The 18,186-nt window shown below is 46.2% G+C and overlaps 1 protein-coding gene across 1 annotated transcript in view; it reads left to right on the forward strand.

Moving 5' to 3' along the window:
- The first annotated feature begins 2,683 nt into the window (after nucleotides 1–2,683).
- EXD3 (exonuclease 3'-5' domain containing 3) overlaps nucleotides 2,684–18,186 on the forward strand; it is a 157,572-nt gene continuing 142,069 nt past the window's right edge. The window contains exons 1-2 of the mRNA XM_069942790.1: nucleotides 2,684–2,766; nucleotides 4,830–4,875. The gene's annotated coding sequence lies outside the window, so the exon portion shown is untranslated. The remainder of the gene's footprint in view (nucleotides 2,767–4,829; nucleotides 4,876–18,186) is intronic.

The following is an 18,186-nucleotide window of genomic DNA, read 5'->3' on the forward strand; positions in this document are numbered from 1 at the left end:
GACTTAGAAGACCCATATATAGGACCCAACCTTTCATAGTCATCCAGGAGACTCAAATATAAGGATGACCTTCTATAGAGACCTAGAACAATGCTTAAGGCCTCACCAACAGATAATGTTTTGAGGATATCCCATACACACACACACCTGCGATAACACCTGATGCACTGGTTATAATTATATCATTTGTGAAATACTTCGGGTCCTTTTACACGGAAAGATTATCTGACAGATTATCTGCCAAAGATTTGAAGCCAAAACCAAGAATGGATTTGAAAAGAGGAGAAATCTCAGGCTTTCCTTTATGACCTGATCCCTGTTTATAGTCCATTCCTGGCTTTGGCTTCAAATCTTCTATCTTTGGCTTCAAATCAATAATCTGTCAGATAATCTTTCCGTGTAAAAGGACCCTAAGGAAATCCTCAAAACATCACCTGTTGTGCCATGAGAGCTGGACTTCAGAAGCACTGACCTAGAAGACCCATATATAAAGACACATGTAGATGGCCCAGCCTTCCCTAGTCACATAGAAGACTAATATATAAGAATGACCTTCCATAGTGACCAATCATACAATATGGCCAAGCTCCTGAGTTAAGCAATATGCTGGTACCAAGTACTGTATATTCAAGCAACACAAAGAAGTAATGTTCGGGAGAAGAAGTAATGTCGGGAATTAGGAAGTGTAAGCTGCAGAAATCAACGGTGTTATAAGTCACAGTGTTACTGCCATTTATACGTCACTTATACGTTTAACATTGCACCAGATCTCCGTTGACCGGCTGTGATTGTAAGTTATAACTGGGGAAGCATTCAGTCCTGCGCTTCACTCCCCAACCATCTGCCTGATCCAACAGACAGCAGTCATCTCCATTATATGTCAATGGGATCCATCAAGCACAGGTGGTGGCTGTCATTCTATAGGACAGACACTGCCGCCATGCTTTTCACTATAAGGGTAGCTTCACACGTACCGTTTTGCTGCGTTTTTAACGCTGCATTTTTATCGCTGCGTTTTTGGTGCGATTTTTGCATGCGAGTTTTGATTTGAATTTGAAAATCATGTGAAAATCAAAACGCGCATGTAAAAAAACGCAGCAAAAATGCAACAAAAATGCAGCGATAAAAACGCAGCGATATGGTATGTGTGAAGGCACCCTAAGGGTACAAACACACACACCATATACGCAGCGTATTTACTGCTGCAATACGCAGCAAATACGCAGCAGATTAGATCTAAATAACTGAACACAGCATCAAATCTGCTGCGTATACGGTGTGTGTGTTTGTACCCTAACAGGAGACATATCAGCAGTGTCTACAGAGACTCCTATAAGCTGGAGCCACACCATCAGCTGATTACCACACCTGCACGAGACAAAACATTTTTAGGGTATATTCACACGGACGGGCTCGCAGCGAGATTCTCGCTGCGAGCCCGGCAGGTCCTGGCAGTTCCCATACACTACATACTTGCTGCGGTCTAAACGACCGCAGCGAGTATGTAATTATACCGCCCTTAACCCCTTCTACTCCCACCGGCTCCCCCGCTGTAAGCAGCATACATTACCTGTCCTTGCTGCACGGGTCCGGCGTCCTGCTCTCCCGTCCGGCCAATTAGTGTGTTGCCCAGCCGCAGCCACTGATTGGCCGGGCGGAAGAGCAGGACGCCGGACCCGTGCAGCAAGCACAGGTAATGTATGCTGCTTACAGCGGGGGAGCCGGCGGAAGTAGAAGGGGTTAAGGGCGGTATAATTACATACTCGCTGCAGTCGTTTAGACCACAGCAAGTATGTAGTGTATGGGAACTGCCAGGACCTGCCGGGCTCGCAGCGAGAATCTCGCTGCGAGCCCGCCCGTGTGAATATACCCTTAGGGTACAAACACACACGGCATATACGCTGCGTATTTACTGCTGCGATACGCAGCAGATTAGATCTAAATAACTGAACACAGCATCAAATCTGCTGCGTATCTGCTGCGTATTTGCTGCGTATAAGCTGTGTGTGTTTGTACCCTGAATGTGAACAGGGCTTTAGGATTCACTTTGTAAATGGTGTATGGCAACAAACAAAACCGTAAAATCCTCTCAGGTATAAACCCACACACCGTATGCGCAGCAGATACGCAACAAATACGCAGCAGATTTGATGCTGTGTTCAGTTATTTAGATCTAATCTGCTGCGTATTTGCTGCGTATCGCAGCAGTAAATACTCTGCGTATACGGTGTGTGTTTATACAATATTATCAGAAGGTGCTCTGTGGATTCATTACTATATATATATATATATATATATATACACACACACACACACTATGACTGCTCAGTGTGCCCTGTGGCTCTCCAGCTGTAGCCAACATACATCAGCTGAAGGCTGTCAGGCCATGATGGGAGTTGTTGTACTTTGGCAACAACAGGGAAGCCACAGGTGGACGGACATTGATCTGAGCGCAGGTGACCAGCTGATACTTGTAGTTCCACAGTGGCGGTCTCTATAGACATCAGTCATGCTGAATCCCATACACACAGATGTAATAAATATAGTTTATTGTATCAGAATGATATAATACTAATACACGTGTAATAGACCGGGAGAAGTACGGGCTGTCATTGGTTACTGTGGAAACCAGGCTAGCTACAGCAGGAAGTCTTCCTTCCGCGTGCGCACCTCACTAAAGTGTCCGGCCTGCACTGAGGAAGAGAGAGAAGAGTTCCGGGTGAGGGAGAAGGTGCGCGGCGGCTACAGGGGACGGAGGAGATACAGGTACACGGAGAGTATGTGACGGGGCGGGGGCCCGGGGGCCCCTCAGGCCTTGGAGGGCAGGAGAAGCCCAGTATTTAATAACATTAGCAATGTGACGGGGAAGAGCAGCTGCTGAAGCACTTCCTGCTTATGTTCACACCAGGACGTGCGGCTTTACCTCAGGATGCGGTTTCTGTGACTTTCACCTCACAGTGTGACTGGCGCCCTGCGCTCCTGTGACCTGGGGATAGAAGCTGGGGGCAAATCCCTGACGGTAACTAACTGCATGACCAGCACACCCCTCTCCTGAAATACTCTGTGCTGCTGGAGAAGTCAGGTCACATGACACTACCCTTGTCACATAGAGTATTGGTCTTGCTAAATTATAACATGAAACCTGCTCCCAGTATGTAGTCAGCCATGTGTTCATGATACAGTAGGGGAGTTCATGGCTGAGCAGCTGTATGCAGGCCTCACATCCCCAACACAATGCCAGCGTCAGGCAGAGGGGTGTAAAGCCGCCATGTGTTCATTATACAGTAGGGGAGTTCATGGCTGAGCAGCTGTATGCAGGCCTCACATCCCCAACACAATGCCAGCGTCAGGCAGTGGGGTGTAAAGCCGCAATGTGTTCATTATACAGTACAGGTGCCCATTGCTGAGCAGCTGTATGCAGGCCTCACATCCCTACCACAATGCCAGCGTCAGGCAGAGGGGTGTAAAGCCGCCATGTGTTCATTATACAGTACAGGTGCCCATTGCTGAGCAGCTGTATGCAGGCCTCACATCCCCACCACAATACCAGCGTCAGGTAGAGGGGTGTAAAGCCGCCATGTGTTCATTATACAGTAGGGGAGTTCATGGCTGAGCAGCTGTATGCAGGCCTCACATCCCCAACACAATGCCAGCGTCAGGCAGTGGGGTGTAAAGCCGCAATGTGTTCATTATACAGTACAGGTGCCCATTGCTGAGCAGCTGTATGCAGGCCTCACATCCCTACCACAATGCCAGCGTCAGGCAGAGGGGTGTAAAGCCGCCATGTGTTCATTATACAGTACAGGTGCCCATTGCTGAGCAGCTGTATGCAGGCCTCACATCCCCAGCACAATGCCAGCGTCAGGCAGAGGGGTGTAAAGCCGCCATGTGTTCATTATACAGTACAGGTGTGCATGGCTGAGCAGCAGTATGCAGGCCTCACATCCCCACCACAATGCCAGCGTCAGGTAGAGGGGTGTAAAGTCGCCATGACTTCATGATACAGTACAGGTGCCCATGGCTGAGCAGCTGTATGCAGGCCTCACATCCCTACCACAATGCCAGCGTCAGGCAGAGGGGTGTAAAGCCGCCATGTGTTCATCCTAGAGTACAGGTGTGCATGGCTGAGCAGCAGTATGCAGGCCTCACATCCCCACCACAATACCAGCGTCAGGTAGAGGGGTGTAAAGTCGCCATGACTTCATGATACAGTACAGGTGCCCATGGCTGAGCAGCTGTATGCCGGCCTCACATCCCCAGCATCAGGCAGAGGGGTGTAAAGGCACCATGTGTTCATTATACCGTACAGGTGTCCATGGCTGATCAGCTGTATGCCGGCCTCACATTTCTAGCACAATGCCCGGCATCAGATAGAGGGGTGTAAAGTTGCCATGTCTTCATGATACAGTACAGGTGTTCATGGCTGAGCAGGTGTATGCAGGCCTCGCATCCCCATTTTTTTTTTGTAAAAACATAGTGTGAACGCAGCCTAAGGGTAGCTTCACACGTACCTTATCGCTGCGTTTTTGGTGCGATTATTTTTTTTTTTTTTTTTACATGCGAGTTTTGATTTTCACATGAAAATCATGTGAAAATCAAAACGCAGCAAAAACGTAGCGTTAAAAACGCAGCGATACGGTACGTGTGAAGGCACCCTAATAGGGATCTGCATTGTCTTATCCATATCTACATGTGGTCCGGGCTGGAGCGGAGTTTTCTACTGTATGAGAGGACATCATAGAATACAGATCATTCTGGAAGGTTTCAGCTCTGACCTGTGGCATCTGTGGATGATCACATTGTGATTTGTTGCCCTTGTATCTCCTCAGGGGTCGCAGAGGCTGCAGTAGTGCGGATCCTGTACTGGATATACAGGTAGGTCTCTGTAGTCCTGTGTGTATTATACATGATGGGAGTGGTTGGTCTTCAGACTAGATGTATAAGATTACTGTAAATGGGTGTAACCAGTCTCATTCCAGTGCACAGTATGGGAAGTGATCTGGTGGTCAGTCCCAATCTGTTACAGTGTGTCAGTACAGGGATCAGCTGACCGCTGGACAGGTGGAGGGATTGTACCACGCTGTTATTGGCTTACAGTCAGTGAATGGATCCTATAATGTCTGGTGGTGCAGCACATCTGGGAGCTGTCATATTGCCTACTGTAATCTCTACATCTCCCACAATACAACGCAGCAGGACATGTGCTGTGCATCCTGTATGTCCTGGGCATTGTGCCTCAGTACAGAGGTATACCAGTCACCGTATACTCTGGGCCCGTTGCCTTATTTCTGGGGCCTTTGCCTAGTCGCCATATTTTTGGGGCCCCTCGCCCAGTCACCGTATACTCGGGCCCCTCGCCCAGTCACCGTATACTCGGGCCCCTCGCCCAGTCACCGTATACTCGGGCCCCTCGCCCAGTCACCCAGTCAGCGCATACCTGGGACCTGTTGCCTAGTCAGCGCATAGGTGGGTCCCCTTGCCCAGTCACCGTATACCCCTGGCCCCTTGCCTAGTCACCGTATACCCTCACCCGACACCTAGTCACTGCATATTAGGGCCCATAGCCTAGTCACTGTATACCCTCACCCGACACCTAGTCACTGCATACTCGGGCCCATAGCCTAGTCACTGTATATCCTCACCCGACACCTAGTCACCGCATACTCGGGCCCATAGCCTAGTCACTGTATACCCTCACCCGACACCTAGTCACTGCATACTCGGGCCCATAGCCTAGTCACTGTATACCCTCACCCGACACCTAGTCACTGCATACTCGGGCCCATAGCCTAGTCACTGTATACCCTCACCCGACACCTAGTCACTGCATACTCTGGCCCATAGCCTAGTTACCGCATGCTTGGGCCCCTCAGAGATTGCACCATCCAGCAGGATTACAAATTTCACAAGCTACTTTAAAATGTTGTGTGGAAAACCCCTCTCTCTATATTAATAGGGACACCCCTTCTCCTGCACCCATAGAATGGGCCCATCCTGCATGGATCCATACTGCTATTGTGTGGATTTTTTTTGCTTCTTCTAATCCTGGAGAAGCCCTGTAACTTTCACGTGCAGAGGCCGCATCCACCATGTTCCTCTGCAATGTTGACTTTGATGCCTTGGTTTACATAATCCTCATAGGGATGTTAAAAAAAATAAAAATAAAAAAAAAATCCAGAAAAAAATAAATCTAGTGTCTCTGCACCAAAACCAAAAATGTCTATGGGGGGCATTAAATCAAGCCCCACCCCAATTCTCCCCACCGGATTTATTAAGAGGTGCCCACATTTTGGTAAATATAGCGTGACTTGTGTCTGTTGCTGTTGCTACAGCTGCTCAGAAAGTCAGCGGCATTTCCATTACATACACCAGGGGCATAGGTGATAAATCTATTAGGGTACAAACACACACACACACCGTATACGCAGCAGATACGCAGCAGATCTGCAGCAGATTTGATGGTGCAGATTTGATGCTTTGTTCAGTTATTTAGATTTAATCTGCTGAGTATTTGTTGCGTATCTGCTGCGTATCGCAGCAGTAAATACGCTGCGTATACAGTGTGTGTGTTTATACCCTTACAGAAAAACTATACCATCATTAAAGCCTAGAGACTCCTGTTCAGGTCTGGACTTTTCTAACATGTCACTTTCTTATACACTTGTACATGTACACTATATGTCGGTGTATATATACTATGTATCATACTATAGTATAACAAAGTGCTATTCTTATTACTCAGTTTTATAATGTATCTGTATTGTCTGTGTTTGCTTGTATCCTGCTTTCTGCTCCGGGTGTTATCATCATAGTCGCCACTAGATGGCAGCATAGGCCTGGGAATAATTCTGTGAGCAGCGCAGAGCTATGTGTGCGCAGTCCCTGTGTACTCATCATGGAAAGTGTTTGTACTTATATGCGGTCATTGGTTTATTCTATGGATCTCACACATATATATCAGCTAAGAAAAAAATTACCTGGTCCAACAATGTCCATAGACGTCTATATATCTAGAAATCTAGATGAGAAACACACTACTATTCGCCCTTAATGATTCTTATTGCCTCCAGCCCAGCAGGGAGTGTGGTCTCCTCTGCCTTTACCCCCTGCCCCCCCCCCAGACTCTCCATTCCCTGCCAGCAGCACTGTTACTATGTGACATGGCGGCGTCTCCTTCATCTGCCTGAAGTCTTCAGCATTTCTCGCCAGTGATTCTCTTCTGGGATGAGATAACTCAAAAGGAAAGTTATTTTCCGTGCAGATAGCAGAGGTGATATCTGAGCTGAGTTCTCTCTGTATCCCATGGTCCTCCCGGGGGCAGAATCTGCCGACAAATTGTTTATAGATGATTCTCTGGGATCTTCCAGGAGACAGAGAGAAAATATGGACGAATGCTCCTGAACGTCATCCTTATATACAGAATGTCCTTATATACAGGGAGCCTGTGTGTACACTGTCATCAGTCCTTATATACAGGGAGCCTGTGTGTACACTGTCATCAGTCCTTATATACAGGGAGCGTGTATACACTGTCATCATCAGTCCTTATATACAGGGAGCCTGTGTGTACACTGTCATCAGTCCTTATATACAGGGAGCCTGTGTGTACACTGTCATCAGTCCTTATATACAGGGAGCCTGTGTGTACACTGTCATCAGTCCTTATATACAGGGAGCCTGTGTGTACACTGTCATCAGTCCTTATATACAGGGAGCCTGTGTGTACACTGTCATCATCAGTCCTTATATACAGGGAGCGTGTATACACTGTCATCATCAGTCCTTATATACAGGGAGCGTGTATACACTGTCATCATCAGTCCTTATATACAGGGAGCGTGTATACACTGTCATCATCAGTCCTTATATACAGGGAGCGTGTATACACTGTCATCAGTCCTTATATACAGGGAGCGTGTATACACTGTCATCAGTCCTTATATACAGGGAGCCTGTGTGTACACTGTCATCAGTCCTTATATACAGGGAGCGTGTATACACTGTCATCATCAGTCCTTATATACAGGGAGCGTGTATACACTGTCATCAGTCCTTATATACAGGGAGCCTGTGTGTACACTGTCATCATCAGTCCTTATATACAGGGAGCATGTATACACTGTCATCAGTCCTTATATACAGGGAGCATGTATACACTGTCATCAGTCCTTATATACAGGGAGCCTGTGTGTACACTGTCATCAGTCCTTATATACAGGGAGCCTGTGTATACACTGTCATCAGTCCTTATATACAGGGAGCCTGTGTATACACTGTCATCAGTCCTTATATACAGGGAGCCTGTGTGTACACTGTCATCAGTCCTTATATACAGGGAGCCTGTGTACACTGTCATCAGTCCTTATATACAGGGAGCCTGTATACACTGTCATCAGTCCTTATATACAGGGAGCGTGTGTGTACACTGTCATCATCAGTCCTTATATACTGGGAGCGTGTGTGTACACTGTCATCAGTCCTTATATACAGGGAGCATGTATACACTGTCATCAGTCCTTATATACAGGGAGCGTGTATACACTGTCATCATCAGTCCTTATATACAGGGAGCGTGTATACACTGTCATCAGTCCTTATATACAGGGAGCGTGTATACACTGTCATCAGTCCTTATATACGGGGAGCGTGTATACACTGTCATCATCAGTCCTTATATACGGGGAGCGTGTATACACTGTCATCATCAGTCCTTATATACGGGGAGCCTGTGTGTACACTGTCATCAGTCTTTATATACAGGGAGCATGTATACACTGTCATCATCAGTCCTTATATACAGGGAGCGTGTATACACTGTCATCAGTCCTTATATACAGGGAGCCTGTGTGTACACTGTCATCAGTCCTTATATACAGGGAGCCTGTGTGTACACTGTCATCAGTCCTTATATACAGGGAGCCTGTGTGTACACTGTCATCATCAGTCCTTATATACAGGGAGCCTGTGTGTACACTGTCATCATCAGTCCTTATATACAGGGAGCCTGTGTATACACTGTCATCAGTCCTTATATACAGGGAGCCTGTGTGTACACTGTCATCAGTCCTTATATACAGGGAGCCTGTGTATACACTGTCATCAGTCCTTATATACAGGGAGCCTGTGTATACACTGTCATCAGTCCTTATATACAGGGAGCCTGTGTGTACACTGTCATCATCAGTCCTTATATACAGGGAGCGTGTATACACTGTCATCATCAGTCCTTATATACAGGGAGCGTGTATACACTGTCATCAGTCCTTATATACAGGGAGCCTGTATACACTGTCATCAGTCCTTATATACAGGGAGCCTGTGTGTACACTGTCATCAGTCCTTATATACAGGGAGCCTGTGTGTACATGTACTCTGTCATACCCCCTTGTTATGTATTTCTAGTTTCATGTATCTGTGTGTGTGTATTTATATAAAATATCAAGATATAAAGAAAAGTTTTGTAACTTTTTTTACTTTTTTTGTTGCTCCTTTTTATTCTTTCAGAAACAGCGCCTCTCTTGCCCTTAGGGTGTGTGCGGTATTGCAGCTCAGTTCTTATTTAAAGTGAATTGTAATACCACACACAACCTGAGGACAGGGGTGGCGCTGTGTTTTTTGCAGGAAAGTAGCTGTCCTTTCTCTGATCCTGGAATCTTCCGGGCGCCTCTGGTAGAATACGATATTTCCATTTGCCGACCACAAGCAGACATCTTGAAACGGACGGAGACATGAAACCCAAAGTATCGGCCATTCTCCTACAGGCTGACCCTCCGCATACAGCCGGACGCTGCGCCTGCGGTCTCACTTTACGTCTTCCTTTTACGTGACCACAAATCGCATCTGGTCCTCTCTTGGTTTTATCCTCAGCTCCTCTGTACGTCCTGTCTTGATTGCTCATTAGGCCGGGGGCTGCTCCTTCCCGGACCCCGCTCCTTGTAGAGGGGCGATGGTGCGGGGGTTAATGTGAATTCCGGGCCCTGTGTGTGTGTGGTTTGTGGTTGGGCCAGCCGCAGATCTCTTCTTGTCTGATTTATAGGATTGATGTAGACTTGTCCCCCGGTGGGGAGCGCCGAGTTCACCATAACAGCTCTCTTGTCTTCCAGGGATAGATAGGATCTGCGGTGCCTGTAAATGTGGGGACCGGAGGAGGGGGCCGCCGGCCCTGGAGGAATTTGTTTTTTAGCTTATTGGACTTGTCTGCGGAGGGGTCAGGCACAGTTGGATGGACTCAAGACAACCCTGCGTACAAAGAACAGCCCTTCCGTCACTGCGATGTGCGCCAAAGCCTGACAGCGTGGGGCCCCCTGATTGGATGGAGAACCAGAAATCCCAGTAGACCCTGCGAGAACTAGACTCCCGCCATCTCGATATTTTAGGTCTTCTGCTTATGTAGGACTACAACTCTCAGCAGATCCTTCCACGTTGTTAATTGGTTTGTTGATTAGATGTAGGACCATAACTCTAGCTGTTGTGAAACTACAACTCCCAGCATGCCTTTACAGGAATAAGTTTGCCTTAAGTCCTTCAGGGTAGTGATCTCCAACTTGTGGTTCTTCGTAAGATGAAAAACTACAACTCCCAGCATGGCCTGACAGCCTTCTGCTGGGAGTTGTAGTTTTGCAACAACTCGAAGGCTATAGGCTGTGGATCTGTGGCTTTGTTGTCAGGGCATGCTGGGAGTTGTAGTTTTGCGATTTCCAGAGAACCACAGGTTGGAGAACACCATCTTGAACTTCTTTTAACCCCTATTAGTTGCTCTTGGGTGGTTGCAAAACTACAACTCCCAGCATGCCCTGACAGCAAAGCCACAGATCCACAACTTATAGCTTTCCAGTTGTTGCAAAACTACAACTCCCAGCATACAAACAGTTTTCAGTCTTGTGAGAACTATAATGCTCAGCAGTTCCTTTCAGGTGTCTATAGTAGATGATACTATAACTCCCAGCAGTTTCTTCCATGTTACTGTTCGGGTCTTTAGTAGATGTAACTATAACTCCCAGCAGTTTCTTCCATGTTAATGTTCGGGTCTTTAGTAGATGTAACTATAACTCCCAGCAGTTTCTTCCATGTTAATGTTCAGGTCTTTAGTAGATGTAACTATAACTCTCAGCAGATCTTTAAGGTGTCATGAGTGGGATCTAAGGCTGCGTTTACACACACAGATAATTGACCAATTTATCTGGCAGATAATTGAAGCCAAAGCCAGGAACAGACTATTAACAGAAAACAGGTAACAAAGGATAGACAGAGATTTCTCATCTTTTCAAATACATCCCTGGCTTTGGCTTCAATAATCTGTCAGATAAATCTGTGTGTAAACACACCATAGGGGTACTATTACACCAACAGATCTGACGACAGATTATCTGCCAAAGATTTGAAGCCAAACCCAGGAGTGGATTTAAAAAGAGGAGAAATCCAGTCTTTCCTTTATGACCTGTTCTCTGTTTATAGTCTGCTCCTGGGTTTGGCTTCAAATCTTTGGCAGATAATCTTTTGTCAGATCTGTTGGTGTAATAGTACCCTTAGTCTCAGTGATTCCCTCCATGTAAATAATAGATCTTTTACTTAGATGTAGGACTATAACTCTCAGTATGTGTAGAACTATAATGCCCAGTAGATCTTTTCCGGTGTTTTTTAGTGGATGAAGCACTTTACTCTCAGCAGTTACTCTAGTGTTTTATACTAGATATACTATATATGTTACCAGATCTGTATATTTTATTACCTTGGGCGTCTAGAGTCGGTGTAGAACTATAACTCTCAGCAGATCATTCCTTGTTGATCTCCTTGGTCTATAGGATAATTGTAGAACTATAACTCTCATCAGTTCCCCCTTACGTCTCTTGGATAGATAAAGGACTATAACTCTCATCAGACCTCCCCTGTTAATATCTTATGTTTATAGAATAGATGAAGAACTATAACTCTCATCAGATCCTCCCCTATTAATATCCTAGGTCTTCAGGATATATAAAGAACTGTAACTCTCATCAGATTCCCCCTGCTGTTAATCCTATGTCTATAGGATAGATGAAGGACTATAACTCTCATCAGCCACCCCTCCTTTAATATCTTATGTCTATAGGATAGATGAAGGACTAGAACTTTCATCAGCTTCTTCCTTGTTAATATCTTAGGTCTCTAGGATAGATGAAGGACTATAACTTTCATCAGACCCCCCCCCATTAATATCCTATGTCTATAGGATAGATGAAGGACTATAACTCTCATCAGGTCTTCACCTTTTATAATGTCTATAGGATATTGAAAAGACTATAACTCTCATCAGCTCCTCCCTTGTTAATATATTTGGTCTCTAGGAAATATGAAGGACTATAACTCTCATCAGAGGGTGCCCATCCATAGTTTTGGCTGTGTTCATGCGCTGCGGCCATTGGTGAGGGGCGAGCACCACGGCGTGGGATTGTGCTGTATAGCGTATAGCTGTATGTTAGCGCCAGGTAATAATAGAGCTGGCATCATGTATGGTGAACGTAAGAGGCTTTTACCATCTGTCTCTCATGGCACTACCTCCCCATCAGATGTGAGTACAGTGGGGGGCATTGTCCGCGGCTTCTGGGGGGGGGGGGTTCAGTCTGTTTAGTTATCTCCCACTGTTTAGTCTGTAGCGGGGACCCCTGGGGACCACTGCTCCCAGCCATCTGTGATGTTTTAAGACTCACAATGAGTTTATGTCTAGTGCTATCCCATCTCCCACCAGGACGGGGGGCCCCCGAGCATGGCTGACCGCGGGTCAGGAGGGGAACGAGACCCATCGGATGCTGTTGTCGGATCCTGGACGGGGAGAGACACATCTGTATATAGTTATTATCCTATATACTCTATACAGCATCTGTTTGCTTGAAAGCGCTGGCGTCCACTTGCTGTAGCGGCGCCGATCAGTTACGACCCCTGGGGCCTATAGCATCTTATATTTAGGGGGGTCCATCTATATAAAACCTCATTGTGTAGTTGTTGTTTCAGTTCCTGAACATTTCCAAGATCTCCGCTTGCTGTCAGTGAATGGAGTGATCTCCAACCTGTCGTGAAGCTATAACCAGTGCTTCTTTGGAATTACAACTCCCAGCACGCCCTGGCAGTGTACAGTGGCTTTAAGGGCACTTGGGAGATTATTATTATTATTATTATTAGATTTTATTATTATTTTTTTTTTAAGTCAACTGGTGTCAATTTAAAAATCTCCAGTCTTCCAGTACTTATCACCTGCGGTATGTCCTGCAGGAAGTGGTGTATTCTCCCCAGTCTGACACAGTGCTCTCTGCTGCCACCTCTGTCCATGTCAGGAACTGTCCAGAGCAGGAGAGGTTTTCTATGGGGATTTCCTTCCTGACATGGACAGAGGTGGCAGCAGAGAGCACTGTGTCAATATGGAGAGAATATACCACTTCCTGCAGGGCATACATCAGCTGATAAGTACTGGAAGTTTTTTTTAATAGAAGTAATTTACTAATATGTATAACTTTCTATCTGGAGAATGGAGTAAATAGAGCGCCCCCTGCAGGCACACAGCCCCCATTTATTTGGACACTAATCTTCCCTTTTAAGCAGACACCTGCGGTGCGGCCTTGTTAGGTGTTCTCGGAGCCGGACGTGTTTGCCGGGTGACATCACTTTTTACATACTTAGGAAAAGAGAGAAAAGAAGTTGTTTTTCCCTTGAAGGGAGAGAATCCAGCGCTACGTCTGGGAACGGCTGAGGATAATCTCCGGCCGCTGTCACTTTCCTGCCATTTTCCCCGGGTTGTTATTGCTCCAGTATTTGTCTTGCCGGCGGAGAGCTGACCCGACGTGACTCCCGTTTTCCAGGCGCTGTTACCTTCTCTTCTATTGTTCTGTGTGAGAATTTACCAGAATTCCCAGAACTCTTCATGAACTCTGTGACACGTCTATTGTGGAGACCCCCGAGGGACCCGAAATGTACCCACCTATCGGGCGGCTGCATGAGGATCATAGAGACCCCAGATGTATTCTAGTATAGTGGTGTCATATCATAGAGACCCCAGATGTATTCTAGTATAGTGGTGTCATATCATAGAGACCCCAGATGTATTCTAGTATAGTGGTGTCATATCACAGGGACCCCAGATGTATTCTAGTATAGTGGGGTCATATCACAGGGACCCCAGATGTATTCTAGTATAGTGGTGTCATATCATAGAGACCCCAGATGTATTCTAGTATAGTGGGGTCATATCACAGGGACCCCAGATGTATTCTAGTATAGTGGTGTCATATCATAGAGACCCCAGATGTATTCTAGTATAGTGGTGTCATATCATAGAGACCCCAGATGTATTCTAGTATAGTGGGGTCATATCACAGGGACCTCAGATGTATTCTAGTATAGTGGTGTCATATCACAGGGACCCCAGATGTATTCTAGTATAGTGGGGTCATATCACAGGGACCCCAGATGTATTCTAGTATAGTGGTGTCATATCATAGAGACCCCAGATGTATTCTAGTATAGTGGTGTCATATCACGGGGACCCCAGATGTATTCTAGTATAGTGGTGTCATATCATAGAGACCCCAGATGTATTCTAGTATAGTGGTGTCATATCATAGAGACCCCAGATGTATTCTAGTATAGTGGGGTCATATCACAGGGACCCCAGATGTATTCTAGTATAGTGGGGTCATATCACAGGGACCCCAGATGTATTCTAGTATAGTGGGGTCATATCACAGGGACCCCAGATGTATTCTAGTATAGTGGTGTCATATCATAGAGACCCCAGATGTATTCTAGTATAGTGGGGTCATATCACAGGGACCTCAGATGTATTCTAGTATAGTGGTGTCATATCATAGAGACCCCAGATGTATTCTAGTATAGTGGGGTCATATCATAGAGACCCCAGATGTATTCTAGTATAGTGGGGTCATATCACAGGGACCCCAGATGTATTCTAGTATAGTGGGGTCATATCACAGGGACCCCAGATGTATTCTAGTATAGTGGGGTCATGTCATATAGAGACCCCAGATGTATTCTAGTATAGTGGGGTCATATCACAGGGACCTCAGATGTATTCTAGTATAGTGGTGTCATATCACAGGGACCCCAGATGTATTCTAGTATAGTGGGGGCTGGGGTCATATGACAGGGACCGCAGATGTATTCTAGTATAGTGGTGTCATATCATAGAGACCCCAGATGTATTCTAGTATAGTGGGGTCATATCACAGGGACCCCAGATGTATTCTAGTATAGTGGGGTCATATCACAGGGACCCCAGATGTATTCTAGTATAGTGGTGTCATATCACAGGGACCCCAGATGTATTCTAGTATAGTGGTGTCATATCACAGGGACCCCAGATGTATTCTAGTATAGTGGGGTCATATCATAGAGATCCCAGATGTATTCTAGTATAGTGGTGTCATATCATAGAGACCCCAGATGTATTCTAGTATAGTGGGGTCATATCACAGGGACCCCAGATGTATTCTAGTATAGTGGTGTCATATCATAGAGACCCCAGATGTATTCTAGTATAGTGGGGTCATATCACAGGGACCTCAGATGTATTCTAGTATAGTGGTGTCATATCACAGGGAGCCCAGATGTATTCTAGTATAGTGGGGGCTGGGGTCATATGACAGGGACCGCAGATGTATTCTAGTATAGTGGGGTCATATCACAGGGACCCCAGATGTATTCTAGTATAGTGGGGTCATATCACAGGGACCCCAGATGTATTCTAGTATAGTGGGGTCATATCACAGGGACCCCAGATGTATTCTAGTATAGTGGGGTCATATCATAGAGATCCCAGATGTATTCTAGTATAGTGGTGTCATATCACAGGGACCCCAGATGTATTCTAGTATAGTGGGGGCTGGGGTCATATGACAGGGACCGCAGATGTATTCTAGTATAGTGGGGTCATATCACAGGGACCCCAGATGTATTCTAGTATAGTGGTGTCATATCACAGGGACCCCAGATGTAATCATATATTTAGAAGGGGGTGCTGTATGGTAGAGACCCCAGATGTATTCATATATTGGGGGGCCTTGGGCCGTATCATAGGGCCCAAGATTTATTCATGTATTTGGAGGGGGGGCTGGGGTCATATGACAGGGACCGCAGATGTATTCTAGTATAGTGGGGGCTGGGGTCGTATCATAGAGACCCCAGATGTATTCTAGTATAGTGGGGTCTGAGGTCGTATCATAGGGACCCTAGATGTATTCTAGTATAGTGGGGTCTGGGGTCGTATCATAGGGACCCTAAATGTATTCTAGTATAGTGGGGTCTGGGGTCGTATGATAGGGCCCCAGATGTAATCATATATTTAGGAGGGCGTGCTGCATGGTAGAGACCCCAGATGTATTCATATATTGGGGGGCCTTGGGCTGTATCATAGAGCCCCAGATGTATAGAGCCCCAGATGTATTCAGGTATTTGGAGGGGGGGGGGCGCTGCATGGTAGAGACCCCAGGTGTGCTTATGTATTGTGGGGCCTGGGGCTACAACATAGAGACCCCTAATGTATTCAGATATTTGAGGACATAGGATGGTATTGTAGAGACCCCACTTGTATTCAAGAATTGGGGGTCTGGGTCTGCATGAGGATTGCAGAGACCCCCACGTATTGGGGGGGGGGGTGTTGTATGACTTTAGCATTGGCAGTCCGTTGCCCCCCCCATATGAGTCAGTGCACATCTGTTTGTCTTGCTCCTATATGTGACAGCTCCTGCTTTACTTCAGCATCTTTTTTCTTTCCTGGTGGGACGTGTAAATGAGGCCGGGGTGATGACGTCTAAGACCACCGCCCCTATGTGCTGACTTACATGGGGGGGCGCCGCTGACAGTGTAATGTGAAGTATAGTACCTGGGTGCCAGCAGCCGCTCGTACACTTTCATGTCATTGTGTGAGGTGTAAGACATCTGTCCCGTCACCTCCGCCTCGTCCTCTTCTGTTACTAAAGATAACTGTGACTTTTATCTCTGCAGGTGTGAAGAGCCACTCTATATAAAAGTGGGTAACCCTGACCCCACAGCAGCTCTTACGGCTATTATTACCTATAGTGCATGCTGGGTAATCAATCACTGATCATTTCCCTCATCTGTAGTGCTTGTGGTGACATGATTTTACAGTGATTTATAAGGGAAACTAAAACTACTGATAGGGATGAAAGTATTTTTCAGTAAGGGTCCTGATAAACTAAAGAGCATACTCACCAGCCCTAATCCCCTGCAGCTGCAGTCCCACCAGCTCCTCATCCTCTATCACCATGTAGGATTTTTTTTGCTGTTTAAAGGGGCACTTCTGCAAAAAAAAAAAAAATTCTTTCAAATCAACTAATTTGTAATTTTACTTATATTTAAAAATCTCCAGTACTTGTCAGCTGCTGGATGTCCTGCAGGAAGTGGTGTATTCTCTCCAGTCTGACACAGTGCTCTCTGCTACCACCTCTGGACATTTCCTGACATGGACAGAGGGGGCAGCAGAGAGCACTGTGTCAGACAGGAGAGAATAAACCACTTCCTGCAGGACATACAGCAGCTGACAAGTACTGGAAGACTGGAGATTTTTAAATATAAGTAACTTATAGTCTTTGGCTATTTCTGCCACCAGATGGTTTGTAAATTTTTTTTTTGGGGGGGGGGGGGGGGGTGAACAACCCCTTTAACACAGACTTTGTGCTGATTTTGTCAAATCTCATGCACTTTGCTGCTACTGTGTATGGACGTCCAAGTGCAAAGCTATTTCACCACTTCCACTCCCGTGACGTCACTCTTATCAGTCCTCACCCTTTCTATTGCACAGTCGGCATTGGGCACACTGACCGTTCTATGGTTATAATTCCAGGGCTGCAGCGACTACCGGACAATGTCTCCAGGAAGTTGGGATAGAGGCAGTATGTGATGCTATATCCCTGGTTGAGGGCCCTTTAAGAAGGGATGCCGCTCAGTTCCCATCTATTGAGTAATAGGATAGAATAAAGAGCGGTCAGATTCCTTCCTTATTCCCCGGAGCGGTGGCCTGGCCCGGTCCCAGCTGCGTTACGTTACCCACATTACACGTGACGGAGGTGCCGGATATGGCGGCTTTACATGCGATCCATAAAGAACACATTCCCTACCTGCTAAAGCTTTTCTTATTTTTTTTTCTTCTTCTTCCAGAGGTCGAGACCTTAACAAAAATGT

The sequence above is a fragment of the Dendropsophus ebraccatus genome, chromosome 10, assembly GCF_027789765.1.
Source record: "Dendropsophus ebraccatus isolate aDenEbr1 chromosome 10, aDenEbr1.pat, whole genome shotgun sequence".
NCBI classification, from domain to species: Eukaryota; Metazoa; Chordata; class Amphibia; order Anura; family Hylidae; genus Dendropsophus; species Dendropsophus ebraccatus.